Below are 16,910 nucleotides of genomic sequence, written 5' to 3'. Positions count from 1 at the left end.
GGGCCAACACCCGGCATCATGGTGTGGGGAGCGATCTCCTACACTGGCCGTACACCACTGGTGATCGTCGAGGGGACACTGAATAGTGCACGGTACATCCAAATCGTCATCGAACCCATCGTTCTACCATTCCTAGACCGGCAAGGGAACTTGCTGTTCCAACAGGACAATGCACGTCCGCATGTATCCCGTGCCACCCAACGTGCTCTAGAAGTCAACTGCCCTGGCCAGCAAGATCTCCGGATCTGTCCCCCATTGAGCATGTTTGGGACTGGATGAAGCGTCGTCTAACGCGGTCTGCACGTCCAGCACGAACGCTGGTCCAACTGAGGCGCCAGGTGGAAATGGCATGGCAAGCCGTTCCACAGGACTACATCCAGCATCTCTACGATCGTCTCCATGGGAGAATAGCAGCCTGCATTGCTGCGAAAGGTGGATATACACTGTACTAGTGCCGACATTGTGCATGCTCTGTTGCCTGTGTCTATGTGCCTGTGGTTCTGTAGTGTGATCATGTGATGTATCTGACCCCAGGAATGTGTCAATAAAGTTTCCCCTTCCTGGGACAATGATTTCACGGTGTTCTTATTTCAATTTCCAGGAGTGTATAAACACCCACCTACCTCAATTGTAAATCGTCTTTAACTGATGCGACTAAAGCTCTACTCTTTGCTGGTGGACGGAAGACGACCTTAATATTATTCTTCCTAAGCAATCTGCCTATTTTAGAAGACACGCTTCCAGCATATGGAAGGAACGCAGTCCACCAGCAAAGGGCAGGACCTTAGTCGGATCCGTTAAAGATGATTTACAATAGAGGAAGGCGGGTGTTTTTAAAAATCCCTGTGAATGTAACTCTGCATGGACGGTCCAGTAACGCTGTGCAGAACGCGAAAGACACGCCCGTCTGCGGCAGCCTTTAAAATCATGTGGCAGAACATTACATTTCCGCGGGACATTCAATGGAATACAGTAATACCAAAATTTTAGCACCGGTTTCCAGCTTCTGGGGCTCTGTAATTAAAGAATCCGTAGAAATGCGTCTTGCTGACGATTTAATAAATCGCGACAACGGCTTTCAGCTGGATAAAAATAGGAATCCAGTTCTTAAAATTATGCGGTCACACAGAACCGACATGCTCAGTCGACACTCTTACTTCACCACCGAGGGCAGCACCGACAACTTGGTTGCCTCGCGCATGTCAGCTCCTAACGTATGCGCCGTAAACCGCCAGTACGATTCGCATGAGCGGAATTCGTCATAAATACCATGACTGCAGCAGGTCAGCATCTCCTCAGTTCTTCGTCCACTCACCTGACATTGGCCGGACGTCTCTGGGCCGAAATATTGTGGCAGAATGTTGATGGGATCCGGCAGCAAACCTGAAAATTACTGGAAGTTGTCGAGGGGGTGTCTCTGCTGTATGCCAATATTCCAGCTCGTTTTTCATGGGATATAGTCACACATTCTACTTCTTCAACTCATTAAATTTTACATATTACTGACGTACTGTCAGCTGTAATTAGGAGGGTTATCTTCTTTGTACTACAGTCGCCCTTTCATTTTGTCTAATGCCTGCCCATTTCTTTACCACAAAGCACACATGCCGGTGAAGTGATCTTGATGACTGCTCGCCAGGAATGGCCTGATAGCCAGTAGGCAAGACAAAAGTGCGTTTAAACTTAAATCAAATAATTTTTTGTACAAGATTTTGTCTCGCCACGTATTCTCCTGACATGACATCAAGTGGCTTCGTATAAAGAAACCATTCTGTGGCAGACATTTCCAGGGATATGGCAAGGTGATTTTCCTGCACAGCCCATAGAGCAGATTTCTACGACCAAGATCTCCAACAAGTCGTTCATTGCTAGGAAAATTCTGTCGCATCGAAGAATGAACGTGTAAAAGAGAACTGACATGTCACCTGCTTGATTTTTATCTATGCTGTATCTTAAACTTGATAACTACCCCTTCGGTACATTACTTGCTGTTTATAAGACAAGCTTGTTTAGGCTACCACAAGAACTAGTTGAGTATCCAGCACTGCCTAGCTATTCATTTATTTCTAACTTCCGTTTGTCCATATTCTCCTCCACCGTCTCTCTGTCCATTGCTCATCTTCTCCCTATCAGTCTACACTTTCCATCTCTATCCTAAACCTTCTCTCCCCTGTATCTCTCCCTGTCTGTATTTCGCCCCTCTCCCCGGAAATTCATTTCGTTCTTCCCCCTCTGTCCATCTGCTCCCCTCTCACTATGTTCATCTTCTCCTTCCCTCTCTCTCTACATCTCCTCCAATTTTCTTTATCTATCCATCTCCTCCTCCCCACTCTGCCTGCCGATCAATTCCTCCTCCCAGTATGTCCATTTCACCCTCCCCCTCTCTCTGTCCATCTCCTCGTCCAACCTGTTTGTGCCCATCTCTTGCTTCTCCCACTTTCTCAAAATGGTTCAAACGGCTCTGAGCACTATGTGACTTAACTTCTGAGGTCGTCAGTCGCCTAGAACTTAGAACTAATTAAACCCAACTAACCTAAGGACATCACACACATCCATGCCCGAGGTAGGATTCGAACCTGCGACCGTAGCGGTCGCTCGGTTCCAGACTGTAGCGCCTAGAACCGTCGGCCACTGCGGCCGGCCCCCACTTTCTCCTTTTACCCCCGTCACTGCATATGTTATCATCCTTACCTCAGTAGAAAGTTCCTTGTTCTTACCTCCATAATATTTCTCTCCAGATAGTTCCCAGAAAGTAAGTAGCATGCGTACCAGACTTGGTTGAATCGACCCAGTGGTTTAGGAGGAGCATTTTACATGTACCTTTGTCTGCATACGCATATGTCATATAATTTTAAAATACTTCTCACAATTTGTACACGCGGTTCACCTGTATCTTTACTCAGATTTACCCCGCACTTTTGTTTTCACGCTGCTCAGTTGTTTATGACGCCTTATCTCCTGAAATACGTGTAGCAGAATGATACATTTTGTAGATACATTCGGCGTCTCATGTGGGTTCAATATGCGAAATGTGGTGCGAGTAGATCTAGTAGTAAATAATTAATAAATTAAGCCATCACGCTTAATGCAGCACTAAGCGATAAACTTTCCTCCTTTCGTAATTTTGTGGCGTTGTCAGCGAGAAATGGTTTCGTGACCGTTTGAAATTATCTGTAAAGCTCGTTGCAAGTTAGCAAGTGCTTTCATTCTCAAATACTGGATGAATAAATTCTGGGCATTCGCGCGTTCTGGCAACGCTGCTTTTTCACTCCCATCCCTGCCGTTTGATAGATAGATAGACCTTACCCCTACGGTGATTCTTTCCAGGCAGTAAGTGGTACACGTACTTCCAAACTGGTTCCGTGGTTTAGGAGCAGATGTGGAACATACGTGCCTGCTTACATACATACATAAATTTTTATACAGTTCTGGCCATTAAAAGTGCTACGCCAAGAAGAAATGTAGAAAATAAACGGGTATTTATTGGACAAATATATTGTACCAGAACTGACATGTGATTACATTTTCATGCAATTTGGGTTCATAGATCCTGAGAAATCAGTATCCAGAACAACCACCTCTGGCCGTAACAACGGCCTTGAGACCTTGAGACGCCTGGGCATTGAGTCAAACAGACCTTGGATGGCGTGTACAGGTACAGCTGCCCATGCAGCTTCAACACGATACCATAGTTCATCAAAAGTAGTGACTCACGTATTGTGACGAGCCAGTTGCTCGGCCACCATTGACCAGACGTTTTCAATTGGTGATAGATTTGGAGAATGTGCTGGCCAGGGCAGCAGTCGAACATTTTCTGTATCCAGAAAGGACCGTACAGGACCAGCAACATACGGTCGTGCATTATCCTGCTGAAATCTAGGGTTTCGCGGGGATCGAATGAAGGGTAGAGCCACGGGTCGTAACACATCTGAAATGTAACGTCCACTGTTCAAAGCGCCGTCAATGCGAACAAGAGGTGACCGAGACGTGTAACCAATGGCACCGCATACCATCACGCCGGGTGATACGCCAGTATGGCGATGACGAATACACGCTTCCATTGTGCGTTCACCGCGATGTCGCCAAACACGGATGCGACCATCATGATGCTGTAAACAGAAGCCGGATTCATCCGAAAAATCACGTTTAGCCATTCGTGCACCCAGGTTCGTCGTTGAGTACAACATCGCAGGCGCTCCTGTCTGTGATGCAGCGTAAAGGGTCACCGCAGCCATGGTCTCCGAGCTGATAGTCCATGCTGCTGCAAACGTCGTCGAACTATTCGTGCAGATGGTTGTTGTCTTGCAAACGTCCCCATCTGTTCACTCAAGGACCGAGACGTGGCTGCACGATCCGTTACAGCCATGCGGATAAGATGCCTATCATCTCGACTGCTAATGATACGAGGCCGTTGGGATCCAGCACGGCGTTCCGTGTTACTCTCCTGAACCCACCGACTCCATATCCTGCTAACAGTCTTGGATCTCGACCAACGTGAGCAGCAGTGTCGCGATACGATAAACCGCAATCACGTTAGGCTACAATCCGACCTTTATCAAAGTCGGAAACGTGGTGGTACACATTTCTCCTCCCTACACGAGGTATCACAACAACGTTTCACCAGGCAACGCCGGTCAACTGCTGTTTGTGTATGAGAAATTGGTTAGAAACTTTCCTCATGTCAGCACGTTGTAGGTGTCGCCACCGGCGCCAACCTTGTGTGAATTCTCTGAAAGATAATCACATGCATATCACAGCATCTTCTTCCTGTCGGTTAAATTTCGCGTCTGTAGCACGTCATCTTCGTGGTGTAGTAGTTTTAATGGCCAGTAGTATAGTATGTTTGGATGTGTCAAGACGCACCAGGGGGAACGGATCGGTAACGGAGGCAACTGAGCTGGAGGGAGACGCAGCACCGGCTGGGCTGGGTGTCGCCTCGTTGTGTATTCTGCGGGCGCCGCAGATTGTTTTACTGCCGGCCGCGTGATTCACGCGTGCAGCACCTGGCGGGCACGAGCCGCGTAAATCGCGCCGCGCCGCTGCATTAGTAGAAGGGAGCGGCACGTGTCTGGCATAGCGGCGACATGGCAGGCCGACACCACGCTGCAGACGGGCCGGGCGCCGCTCAAGGGTCACCCCTGTCACGTTGTCCGGCACATCATCTGGAAGTTCCGGTTGTGAAATCTAAGACAATCTTATAAAGGGTTTCATACCGTACCACAGTGTGGTTGTAACTAATCTCGATCTACTTGAGCCAGTGTAAACAGAAAACTATTTACCAGTTGGGAACCACACTTCATAGGAATGATGTTAAGACTGTGTGCCTTAGTATTTGCGCTGGTAGTAGTGATAGGTGTAGACTCGTGGGCGGTGGGAGCGTCTTTGATGTCTTTGATTAGTAGTCACAACGTCCTCGGTCTCGGGTACGGACGCCCCCCCCCCCCTCACTTAAATTTAAATTAATAATCAGCATTGGTGCCCGAAGACTTTTGTCTAAGACGACACCTTCATTCTGCCAATGGACTTGTCAAAGAGGGCGGAGGAGCGGACAGAGTTCCAGTGCACTCTCTTTTCCTTGGGGCGGGAAAATGCTTTTAATGGTGGAAGAATCAGCAGTGATCAACGGCATGAATATGCAGATGCCAACGGAAACCACTTCATTAATGATACATAACATGTATCCACGGGAAACGTGGCGTGTAATTGAGGAAGTGTCGTGGTTATCTCTACGTTGGCGAAAGATTCCGGAATGGTCCCCCATTCGGATCTCCAGGTGGGGACTGCCAAGGGGTAGGTGAACATGAGAAAAGATTGGATAACCAACGAAAGGATAACGTTTTACGAGTCGGGGCGTGTGATGTCAGAAGTTTGATTGTGATAGGGAAGCTACAAAATCTGAAAAGGGAAATGCAAAGGCTCAATCTAGGTTTAGTAAGAGTCAGTGAAGTAAAAATGGAAAGACCTGGATTTCTGGTCAGATGAGTATAGCGTAATATCAACAGCAGCAGAAAATGGTATAACAGTTGTAGGTTTCCTTATGAGTAGGAAGGTCGGGCAGATAGTGAGTTACAGTGAACAGTTCAGTGACAGGGTTGTTGTTGTCAGAATCGACAGCAAACCTACGCCGACATCGATTAGGTATACATGCTGACGTCGCAAGATGAAGATGAAGGGATAGAGAAAGTGTTTGAGGATACTGAAAGGGTAATGCAGTACATAAAGGGAGATGAAAATGTAGTAGTCATGGGGGACTGGAATTCAGTTGTAGGGGAAGGATTAGAAGATACGGTTACAGGAGAATATGAGATTGGGACAAGGAATGAGAGAGAAGAAAGGCTAATTGAGTTCTGTAACAAATTTCAGCTATTAATATCGAATGCTGTGTTCAAGAACAACCGCAAGAGGAGGTGTGATACCTCGGAAAGGCCAGGTGATACGGGAAGATTTCAACTTCGATTGCATCATGGTCAGACAGATACTCCGAAATTAGATAAAAGATTGTAAGGCGTACGCAGGAACAGAAATAGACTAAGATTACAATGTAGGAGTGATGAAGATTAAGAGAATAGTCAGGAAGAATCAATACGCAAAGAAGTGGGATACCGAAGTACTAAGGAATGACAAGATATGCTTCAAGTTCTCTAAGGCTATAGATACAGCAGTAAGGTATAGCCCAATTTGCAGTAGAGTTGAAAAGGAATAGACATCTTCAAAAAGGTCAGTCACCGAAGTTGGAAAGAAATGCGGAGGTACAAAGAGTGTAACGGCAAAGACACAATAGGTAACAGAAGAAATACTTCAGCTGATCGATGAAAGAAAGAAGTAAAAAAATCCAGAGAAATTCAGGAATGCTGAATGAAACACATAGGAAGTGCGGGAAAGCTAAGAAGAAATGGCTGCATGGAAAAACGTGAAGAAATCGGAAAAGAAATGACTGTCGGGAGAACTGACTTAGCATAAAGGAAAGTCAAAACACCCTTCGGTGAAATTAAAAGGAAGGGTTGTAACATTAAGAGTTCCACTGTTAAATGCACAGGAGAGTACTGATAGGTAGAAAGAGTACCGCAATCGGGGCTGATAGTTTCTTATATATTAAATTATCACGATTGGTGACTGGGCTTCAATGTTGCAAGTACAAAAATTGACAGCCAACTTACAATCCAGCTTGTCCGCCTGCTTAGCTGAGTGGTAGCGTGTTTGCCTACCATGTAGCGGGCCCAAGTTCGATTGCCGGACGGGTTGGAGATTTTCTCTGCTCTTGTACTTTGTGATATGTTGTCGTCACCATCATCACATGATCACCTATAGGCAAGTCACCGAATGGAGTGTCACCTGAAATAAGACTTTCATCCTGCGGGCGAACTTCCCCCAGACGGGGCCTTCCTGCCAACAACACCATACGATCATTTCAGTTTCTACCATCCAGAACTACTGTAGACATAACTGTACAACGTGCTAAGGTATTGATGGTAATTGATCGTGACGCAACTCTCTTCGCACCCCTAATTTTCAGGTTTCCTTTCATAAGCATTTCCTTTTTAAATTCCAGTTGGTCGGCACAGATTACAAATTCCTTGCTGAAAGATGGGATAAATTTAGTTATCTCATCTACAAATTTTCAGTCGATTGCGCAGTTCGCTGTGCATCGTCAAGTTGAAGCTTTGTTTAAAATTACGTCTTCCAATTCTGTAGCACTGTCTAAAGTTATGCAACCATCCACTGCTTCTCTTGAAACCACTGTAATATGCATCGCAAGCAATTTGATGTGCATAACGTAGCAGGTCACTATTATGCACATCCTGCGAACTGTATCGAGCTTCCCTGAAACGCGAAAAATACCGGTTTTTGTAACAAGTTGCCTTCTCTTCCCTTGAACATCCAGACCTTTCCTTATGGGCAACACCAGTGGTTCCCAACAGGTGGTCCGTGGACCCCCAGGGGTTCGTGAGCTATTTCAGAGGCGTCCGCAAGATGCTATTCGAATGAAAAATATATTAAATATCTTATCGTATGATAAAAAATTTTTTTGTTTTGGCCACTCAATATTTTTTCAAGAATGAATATGTCAATGTTTTTTATAAGTACCAAAAATAGAAAACGTATAAAAAGACTCTTAATTTCGCGTTTTTAGGTACTTGATACTGTCATATGACAAGGTACCAATTATGTTCGTTTAGGGGGTCCTCAAGAAAATTTTGTTGGGAACCTCTGGGCTACACCATCATGTTGCTTCTGAGTTATTCGGAATCCATTAATAAATGATTTTTTTACTATGCTGTGGATGATCTTCCATGTTCGCAATTTTGTTTACTGCGTGATACTTGCACAATGATTGTGCTTTACTGCATTTCATTGGAGACTAGATTTGTGGCTCTCTCTCCGACAAAGATGATGAACTACATGAAACTTCCTGGAAGATTAAAACTGTGTGCCGGACCGAGACTCGAACTCGGGACCTTTGCCTTTCGCGGGCGAGTGCTCTACCAACTGAGCTACCCAAGCAAGACTCACGACCCGTCCTCACAGCTTTGCTTCTGCCGGTACCCCGTCTCCTATTTTCCAAACTTTACAGAAGCTCTCCTGGGAAACTTGCAGAACTAGCACTCCTGAAAGAAAGGATATTGCGGAGACACAGCTTAGCCACAGCCTGAGGGATGTTTCCGGAATGAGATTTTCACTCTGCAGCGGAGTGTGCGCTGACGAGGTACTGGCAGAAGTAAAGCTGTGAGGACGGGGCGTGAGTCGTGCTTGGGTAGCTCAGTTGGTAGAGCACTTGCCCACGAAAGGCAAAGGTCCCGAGTTCGAGTCTCGGTCCGGCACACAGTCTTAATCTGCCAGGAAGTTTCATATCAGTGCACACTCCGCTGCAGAGTGAAAATCTTATTATGAACTACATGACTCGACAACTGTTTCAGAATCCCTTTCACTTGTTAAGCACCTATCATCATTGTACTCCTCCCATACATGTACCGCGCAGTCGGGCGAACACCATACTACACTTTACACTAACTCATCTCGCAGAAACGCTAATAATTCATCTGCCACTTTTCTCTCACTGTGCGAAATTCCTTGGGTTCCTTTCTAACGAAATGTCAACTTCAGCACCTGTTGTTGTAGACATAATCCAACGTTTGTTTACCGTTGCCATTGCTTTATTTTGTATCAGCGCCACTAGCGCTGTAGCACTATTGAGTTACTTGTTGACTAAGTCCTTCAGCGAGGCTCTGCATCTTCATGCTGCACCACTGTTGGATATTGTGGTGTCACCGCCAGACACCACACTTGCTAGGTGGTAGTTTTAAATCGGCCGCGGTCCATTAGTACATGTCGGACCCGCGTGTCGCCACTGTGTGATCGCAGACCGAGCGCCACCACAAGGCAGGTCTCGAGATACGGGATAGCACTCGCCCCAGTTGTACGGACTACTTTGCTAGCGACTACACTGACGAAGCTTCGCTCCTTTGCCGAGCAGATAGTTAGAATAGCCTTCAGCTAAGTCCATGGCTACGACCTAGCAAGGCTCCATTAGCCTTACATAGCAATTGATACTTATCGTATAAAGCATGTCTTATCATGAACGATGTATACAACAAGGATGGATTAAAGTTAAGTATTCCAAAAGCTACGTACTTTTCTTTATAGCATTCATTACGTATCCTGTTTCAGACCTCACGCCATCCTTCGTGTGTTTATAGCGTGCATTGCGGTCCCCTCAAATCACACTGTGTCGGCACTTCTGTCGACACATCAGATATCTTCAGTTCCGCCTCCTGTTTCTATTAGCAGCCAATATTGTATTTGCATGGTAGACAACATGTGGGGCATCAAATGCCGCAAACATCATTTGCCTTTTTCGACCTCGAACTCAAGAGGCCACCGTTAGTATGCGTAATGTTAGAAAGGCAAAGTGATCGAATATGTAAGAGATTGTGGTGTGTATAGATGGCGAAATTCAGAACAAAGAGCCGCCATGTCTGGTAGAACCAGTTGGTCTAAGTAGGCTCAACGTCGGATAGAATTGACTCCAGATAGCAGGTACAGGTACGTTTTTCCATGCTACTTGCAATTTATGCCAGGGTTAATCGATCATAGTGTCTCTCGAACCGTGGCTTGCCACTCTGTCGGCTACATGTAGCGGTCGACGAACAGATATCGATACTACAAGGTTATCGATTAGTGATACTTGAAAGTTTCTTACATATTTAAAATCGTGAATGAGATTTACACTCTGCAGCGGAGTGCGCGCTGATATGAAACATCCTGGGAAATTAAAACTGTGTGCCGGACCAAGACTCGAACTTTTAACCTGGAAACATCCCCCAGGTTGTGGCTAAGCCATGTCTTCGCAGTATACTTTCTGTCAGGAGTGCTAGTTCTGTAAGGTTCGGAGGAGAGCTTCTGTAAAGTTTGGAAGGTGGGAGACGAGGCACTGGCAGAATTAAAGCTGTGAGGAGGGGGCGTCAGTCGTGGTTGCAGTTGGTAGAGCATTTACCCGTGAAAGGCAAAGGTCCCGAGTTCGAGTCTCGGTCCGGCACACAATTTTAATCTGCCAGGAAGTTTCATATTTAAACTCGTGTTCGTAAGTGTCAAGTTGGTATCTTAGAAATTTTAAAAACTTATTTTTATGTCCAAATATGTAAAGTTCTGTGCAGGACAACAAAACTATGCCAAAATTTAATTTTGAACGAAAATATGTGGAGACTAGCCGGAGCATTAAACAATTCGTCTGCGAGAAAGCACTCAGAGTTCCATGATAAAACTGCATGAAAATTTACTATGTAGCACTTTACCGAAATCTTTTATTGGTATTAAGCCCCCAAAATGGTACCGATATTATTTTCACAAATACCCTCTGCCAATGGCTGTGCCTTATTGTGGACACGAACTCGGATAGTAATTACAGCTTACGGCCTACCTGTGCGCACGGGACGTGCGTCTGCTCTGTAACTTGTTGCTATTAGGAATAATGATATGACGGTCAGAAATCAGATTTCACTTGTCGTACTTTCGCTGTGCAATGCAAGACCGTATCTTATCAATGTCCGTAAAAAAACAACCCACGATGTGCAATGCGAGTTTCCATACAGAGTCATGAAAGTAAATGAAAATGGTGAGCTAATCTTAATGTCCGGTCCGGTAAATGAGGAAAAAGATTTGAAATTTAACTGTGCTTCATTAAGCCGTGGCAACACTATATCTTTTCATTAGTTCTTACACCTAGACAAGTTAGCATAATATTTCTTAATAAATCTCCTGCGTACTTTTGCCTCCCTTGACACTTGTTTCAACTATAACCTAAGACCATATACTTCATTCCAAAATTTCTACAGGAAACTTCAACCATACCCAATTTTCTAGCAATGAGAAGCTACACAGTTATAAATATAAAAAAAAACCTGGAATACCTTAAAATTTAGCGTTTATCATTCTTCCATTAATATAATCTCATTTTCTCAATATCTTTCCTCAAATCATATGATTAAAAACTCCTTTTTGAATAATGCTGCCTCCACTCACAGCAGGCCAGCTTCCATTCTTTTTAAACCAAGTTCATTGCCGGACTGTCCGACAGACTCTGCTACAGCTACTCTCCGACGAAACAAAATTAGCCTCTCTGACTAAGATCTCTGGTCTCAGACACTGGCTTACAAAGAATATGATCATATCCATGTTACGGAGACTGAGTACATTATTCAAATTCGAAATTTGATTCACATTTTTGGCCACAATCTCCTGATATGGTCATGGCAAATAAGACAGGTCCCTTTCATACTGTGGAATTTGTCGTGTTCACATTACGGCAAGAAAAAAGGAATAAATGTGAGATAGTGTTAATACTTTCATCCTTCTTTAGCTCCTCTGCATTACTGCAGATAACGTGTCACTGAGCACATTTGTATTGTGCGTGCAGTACACGTGAGGTGCCTAGTTGTTTCCACTGCCCTGTGTGGAATAAATAAGTTCTTGTACACTTCACTAACCTGCTGTCTTCATGATGATGTCACGAGCGCAGGAAACAGCACGCAGGTCGTGGATTCTTTTTCTTGAGGCTGAAATTAACTTCGCAAGGAACTGGTGCTACGAATAAACTATAACTCATTTGGGATGCCACTCGCGTTTTTATTGATATAGGCACGAGAAACTATTCTTGATCACAACGTATTGAACATATCTTTCCACAGTCATTATATCTGGCTAAAATAACATGAAATAGATCCTGCCACAGACAACATGTCTGTCTACTGGAACGGTCAGAACTGGAGAGCCGGACTGCCCGAGACACTTCGCGCTCTAGCCAGCAAGGCGTGACCCGAACGCCACCGAAGTGGATCGGCAGTAATATCGTCAGTCTTTTGCTTTAGTAATACTTTGATTTTAATAATTTTCAAATGACTGATTGATAGCTGGCTATTGAGCGATGTTTATTTTAAAAAAATGAAGTAATTTGGATGACAGGTTTAATTAATAATAGCAACTAAAGTTTAACATTTTGGCGCCCTACCACCGAACACAGCAGCCAATCACAGAGCAGCAGCATCATGCAGGCGGTGTTTCTCACGGGAATGGTACCGAATCTAACATCTGTCACCGATACCTCATCCCACATTGCGTCATCTCTATGCTTCTTGCATCTCCACTGCCCTGGGAATAGCTTCCTGGAGCCTAATATGATGGCTGAATAAGCCAGAATAATTACACGTCCCCTTCTTTCTGAGATTTCAAAAAATTGGGGTGTTCTCGAAGATGGTTCAAATGGCTCTGAGTACTATGGGACTTAACATCTGTGGTCATCAGTCCCCTAGAACTTAGAACTACTTAAACCTAACTAATCTAAGGCCATCACACACATCCATGCCCGAGGCAGGATTCGAACCTGCGACCGTAGCAGTCGCGCGGTTCCGGACTGAGCGCCTAGAACGGCTAGACCACCGCGGCCGGCTGTTCTCGAAGACAACATTTAATTTTGGAAATATATGAAAAAATAGAACCAAATTTTGATAAAACTGTGAACCAATAGGTAATCTCTCAAGAGCCAAGTTATCCACTGTCCACACTTCAAAAAATCAACCTGCTTACAAGAAGCTTGTTTTGAACAATCTGCCCCAAAATCATTATTAAATTCCAAAATCTGAGAAGAAGGAAATGATGGGATGCCTTCCATCTATTTCAAAACAGTAACACCCTACACCACAAACGTTGTCAATATAATGTTACATCTTCAGCTCCTTACACAATAATATGAAGAATAAGTAAACATTTTACAAATAGTATATCATCATGTGATTACACAAAACATGTGAGAAATAAACGAATTTTCAAAGTAAATCACATAGTTATCTGAACACAAGAAAAAATCAGTTTATAGCTGTCTTCTAAATTTACTCAAAAAGATTATAAAGTTATCTAAAAAAACATTAACAGCACACAAATGTTCACATTATTATCGGCTCATTGCCGTCCATTGAAACTCAAAAGAATTTGCAGCATTACATAAACTGTATTAAAATAGAGACACCTTCTCGGATCATTGCCGTCTTTTTCAAAATTACTATTCACACTTTCGAAAATAAATGACTGAAAATCACACGTTTACGTACACTTTCACTATTACAGGAACAAACGCATGTGACCCACAACAGCAACAGGGGCTTCCGTTGTCCATTAAGTTGTCTTGCATTGCGTAGTTCATCTCAACTGGTGCTGGGTTTGACAAATGACTGTCCATTCTCAGTCTCCAACTCCAGCATACAGGACCAGTACATTTCATGTAACAATACAAAATGCCTTATATTAGATTTCTAATAAAAACTAATCCCTGAAATAAACTTTTGATTATACAATACCATGAATATGTACGTGAATAGACCTAGAAAGTAAACTCCATTCTGTTTGAATGCAGTGCCACTGTTTATAAACAGTGACTGCTATCATATGGCTAGGGCGTTGCCCGCAGCGTATGATGGGTCGATGTCCATTCACAACATGTGACGTCCAGTACTAGCGCCATGACTCATTCATACAGACGCCAGCTATTGCCGTACGCTTTAACTCTGACAGACAGTTATGCGCTGTATAACTGTTTCATTACGCAGACTTGTATGACTGCACCTCCAACTCATTCCCATACGTTATTTCTACATTTTTCAATACAGTATCATTTTAGATATTACGTAAACAGTTTTCTTAATCATTAACAGGGACACAGTTGCGATTCACAGAATTGAGAGAACACTTCAGAATAAATCTCTTAATGAATATTTTGGCTGTCAGAAACGTTGTCACTCAACAGTAAAAGTTACCCTACCTTTCTCTTCTCGTGTAAGCGTTGTTACTATTTCTATAACCAGTGGAACTGTATTAATTTGTTCATATGTGTACACTTCTGTAATCATTCCTGTGTCAAAAGTTGTATGTAAATATTATGTGACTTCATGCAGGGGCTGTCTGAACTATTCATTGCTAGCATTGTAGTTTTCATACTTATTATTATAAACCAGTGAGCTATTCTGCATTCTTATATAATGTGGCCCTATCTTTAAATCGTAATTGTATTGTGTCTGTGTCCCTTGAGATGTTCGTGCTGGTGTTGTGTCTTGCTCACGTCAATAACAATACGTCTAGTCTCTTGTACTTCATAACCAGTTGGCGGAACCACTTCACCAATAAATATCTCCTTAATAATGGGCAGACTCACACGTCGCCTTCTACCTCCACTTCCTCATACGTCATAAATAATGGGCAGCCTTACAATTCTTCATTTACAATTGGCCGACTTACCTGTCGCCATATAATATTTCTCCATAACATAAACCTCTTTGGCAGGACCATCCCTTGCCTATTAATATGTACCCTCTTGCCTCAGCGGAAATTGGGTCGCTGGCAATTCATACATAAGAATATAATATATTTATTTCCACAAAACCTAACACAAATTTTTCACTAATAATCTCCTGACATCGTTTTCTACCACCAAATCTCATTCTTTCGTCATGTTCACTTACCTGGTTTAGCGTCGTCCTCTTCTTAAACTGCCAGCTTAGGTGTGTAATAAGAGCTCATATTTCACTTATTTGCTACTTTTCCAGATTTTTCAAACATAATGCGTGATGTGTAGTACTTACTAGTTCTTAAAATTAAAAAAAAAAGCTTATACTGATGTTTCTTAAGGCAACGTAATACTGAGTTCTCTAGCTTGTGTAGCTGTGATGGTATACTTTGGTGTTATAAAACTCACATATTTTCCGTCAATTCCTGTTTTTCACCCGTGCAATGCAGATGTTTGTACTGCTGGGTTACTATGCTGTCACTAATTATGTTTGTTGTCACAAATCGGGTATAAAATTGTCATAGCCGTGGATAAAGAAGAATGTAAAGAAGACAGAATATAGCTCAGAATTAAACAAGAGGAAGAACAAACAGCATGAAAGAAAATGAAGTAATGCTGTCAGTTAACTTGGTTATCTGTTAGTCGTCATCTACCTAGCAATGCAAAGAACGCTATTTCCCCCTGAGGGTTACTAATGTTCATAGTAATTTTTGATGTCTACGATATTGTAGAGTCATTCGCTTACTCCTGTTTTTATGTTAGCTACTTCACGGCATTGGGGTGTGGTATCCTAATTATTTTGTATGGCCATTCGTACAATTCATGAAACTTCTTAATTTCCGAATTTATCTTAGAAGACCTGTTTCTTGCCTTGATCAATACCAATTCGTCAATTTGATATTTCCTCCTCTTAACCTGCTTGTTGTATTTACTCTGTCTTTTATCAGATTTCTCTTTAATCCTGCTTAAAGCTAAGTCCCTTTTTTTCATTAATTGGAAGATCATCTCTCGCTGGAAAACTTACCTGTTGTTCAATAATACTGGGTACTTTCTCACCTGTCAATTGTTCTTGTGGAGGTGTTTCTGTGGTAGAGTGAGGCAACTCATTTATAACTCTCTTGAACTGTTTGATAAAATCAACTGGATGTATGTTACCTGTACTACAGAAAGGATGGTAAAAAATAGTGGGTTTTGTTACATCACTAGCATGTACACACACTCCGCCCTTACTTTTGTCAGGAAATTGCTTAACTGCTTGCTCAAATTCCTTCAATTTATCTTGAATCGCATCTGTGGTACCTTTACAATGGTCACCTACTTGTGAAACCTTACGACTAAGTACCTGCTACTCATCTTTGAAGTTTTCTAACTCACATAACTGCTGTTCATGTTTATCATTACATTCTTTAGCAGCCTTGCTCTGCTTGTTTATTACTTGGCTAACATTACTACTTATTGTTGACATTACACAATCCTGAGCCCCCATATCATCATTCAGCTTTTTAATTTTACAATCAAACTCCTGATTTATCTCAAGCTTATATAATTCTAATTTCTTACCGCATTTTTTTGTTTCTTGATCTTTTTTACTGGAACAAGCCTCAGTTTTAGCTTCAAGTTTTGATACCTTTTGTTCTAAAGCCTTAAAATTGCTACTGATTTGAGTCATTACTGCATATGCTTTCCTGACATCACCTTTTGTTTCTCTCAACTCGGCTTTTATCTCTTCTTTAGTGTCATTTTGCCCTTTATCTATTTTATCTATTTAGGTAATAATAACATAGATAACGTATTTTGCTCCTTGCTGATTTCTATCTCCCCATTATCTACTGTTGGCAATGTTTAAGCTGAAACAGTGCCATGACTTAATCTGTGTGACTCCACTGTTGGCTCATTTGCAATGTAGGCGTCATCATCCAAATCTATTACGTCGTTGTGGTCAGGAGTGACAGTGTCTACATTTTCAGTACGATCATTTAACACAGGATCAGCATTTACCGAAACATTTTCAGTTTCATTATCTAAACTTTGCAAATTATCTGATAGATCATCAACAATGTTATCTATGTGCGAGTTTTGTGAC

This window comes from Schistocerca piceifrons, chromosome 8 (genome assembly GCF_021461385.2).
Source record: "Schistocerca piceifrons isolate TAMUIC-IGC-003096 chromosome 8, iqSchPice1.1, whole genome shotgun sequence".
Lineage (NCBI taxonomy): Eukaryota > Metazoa > Arthropoda > Insecta > Orthoptera > Acrididae > Schistocerca > Schistocerca piceifrons.
The sequence above is the reverse complement of the archived record's forward strand: the minus strand, read 5'-3'. Positions refer to the sequence as shown.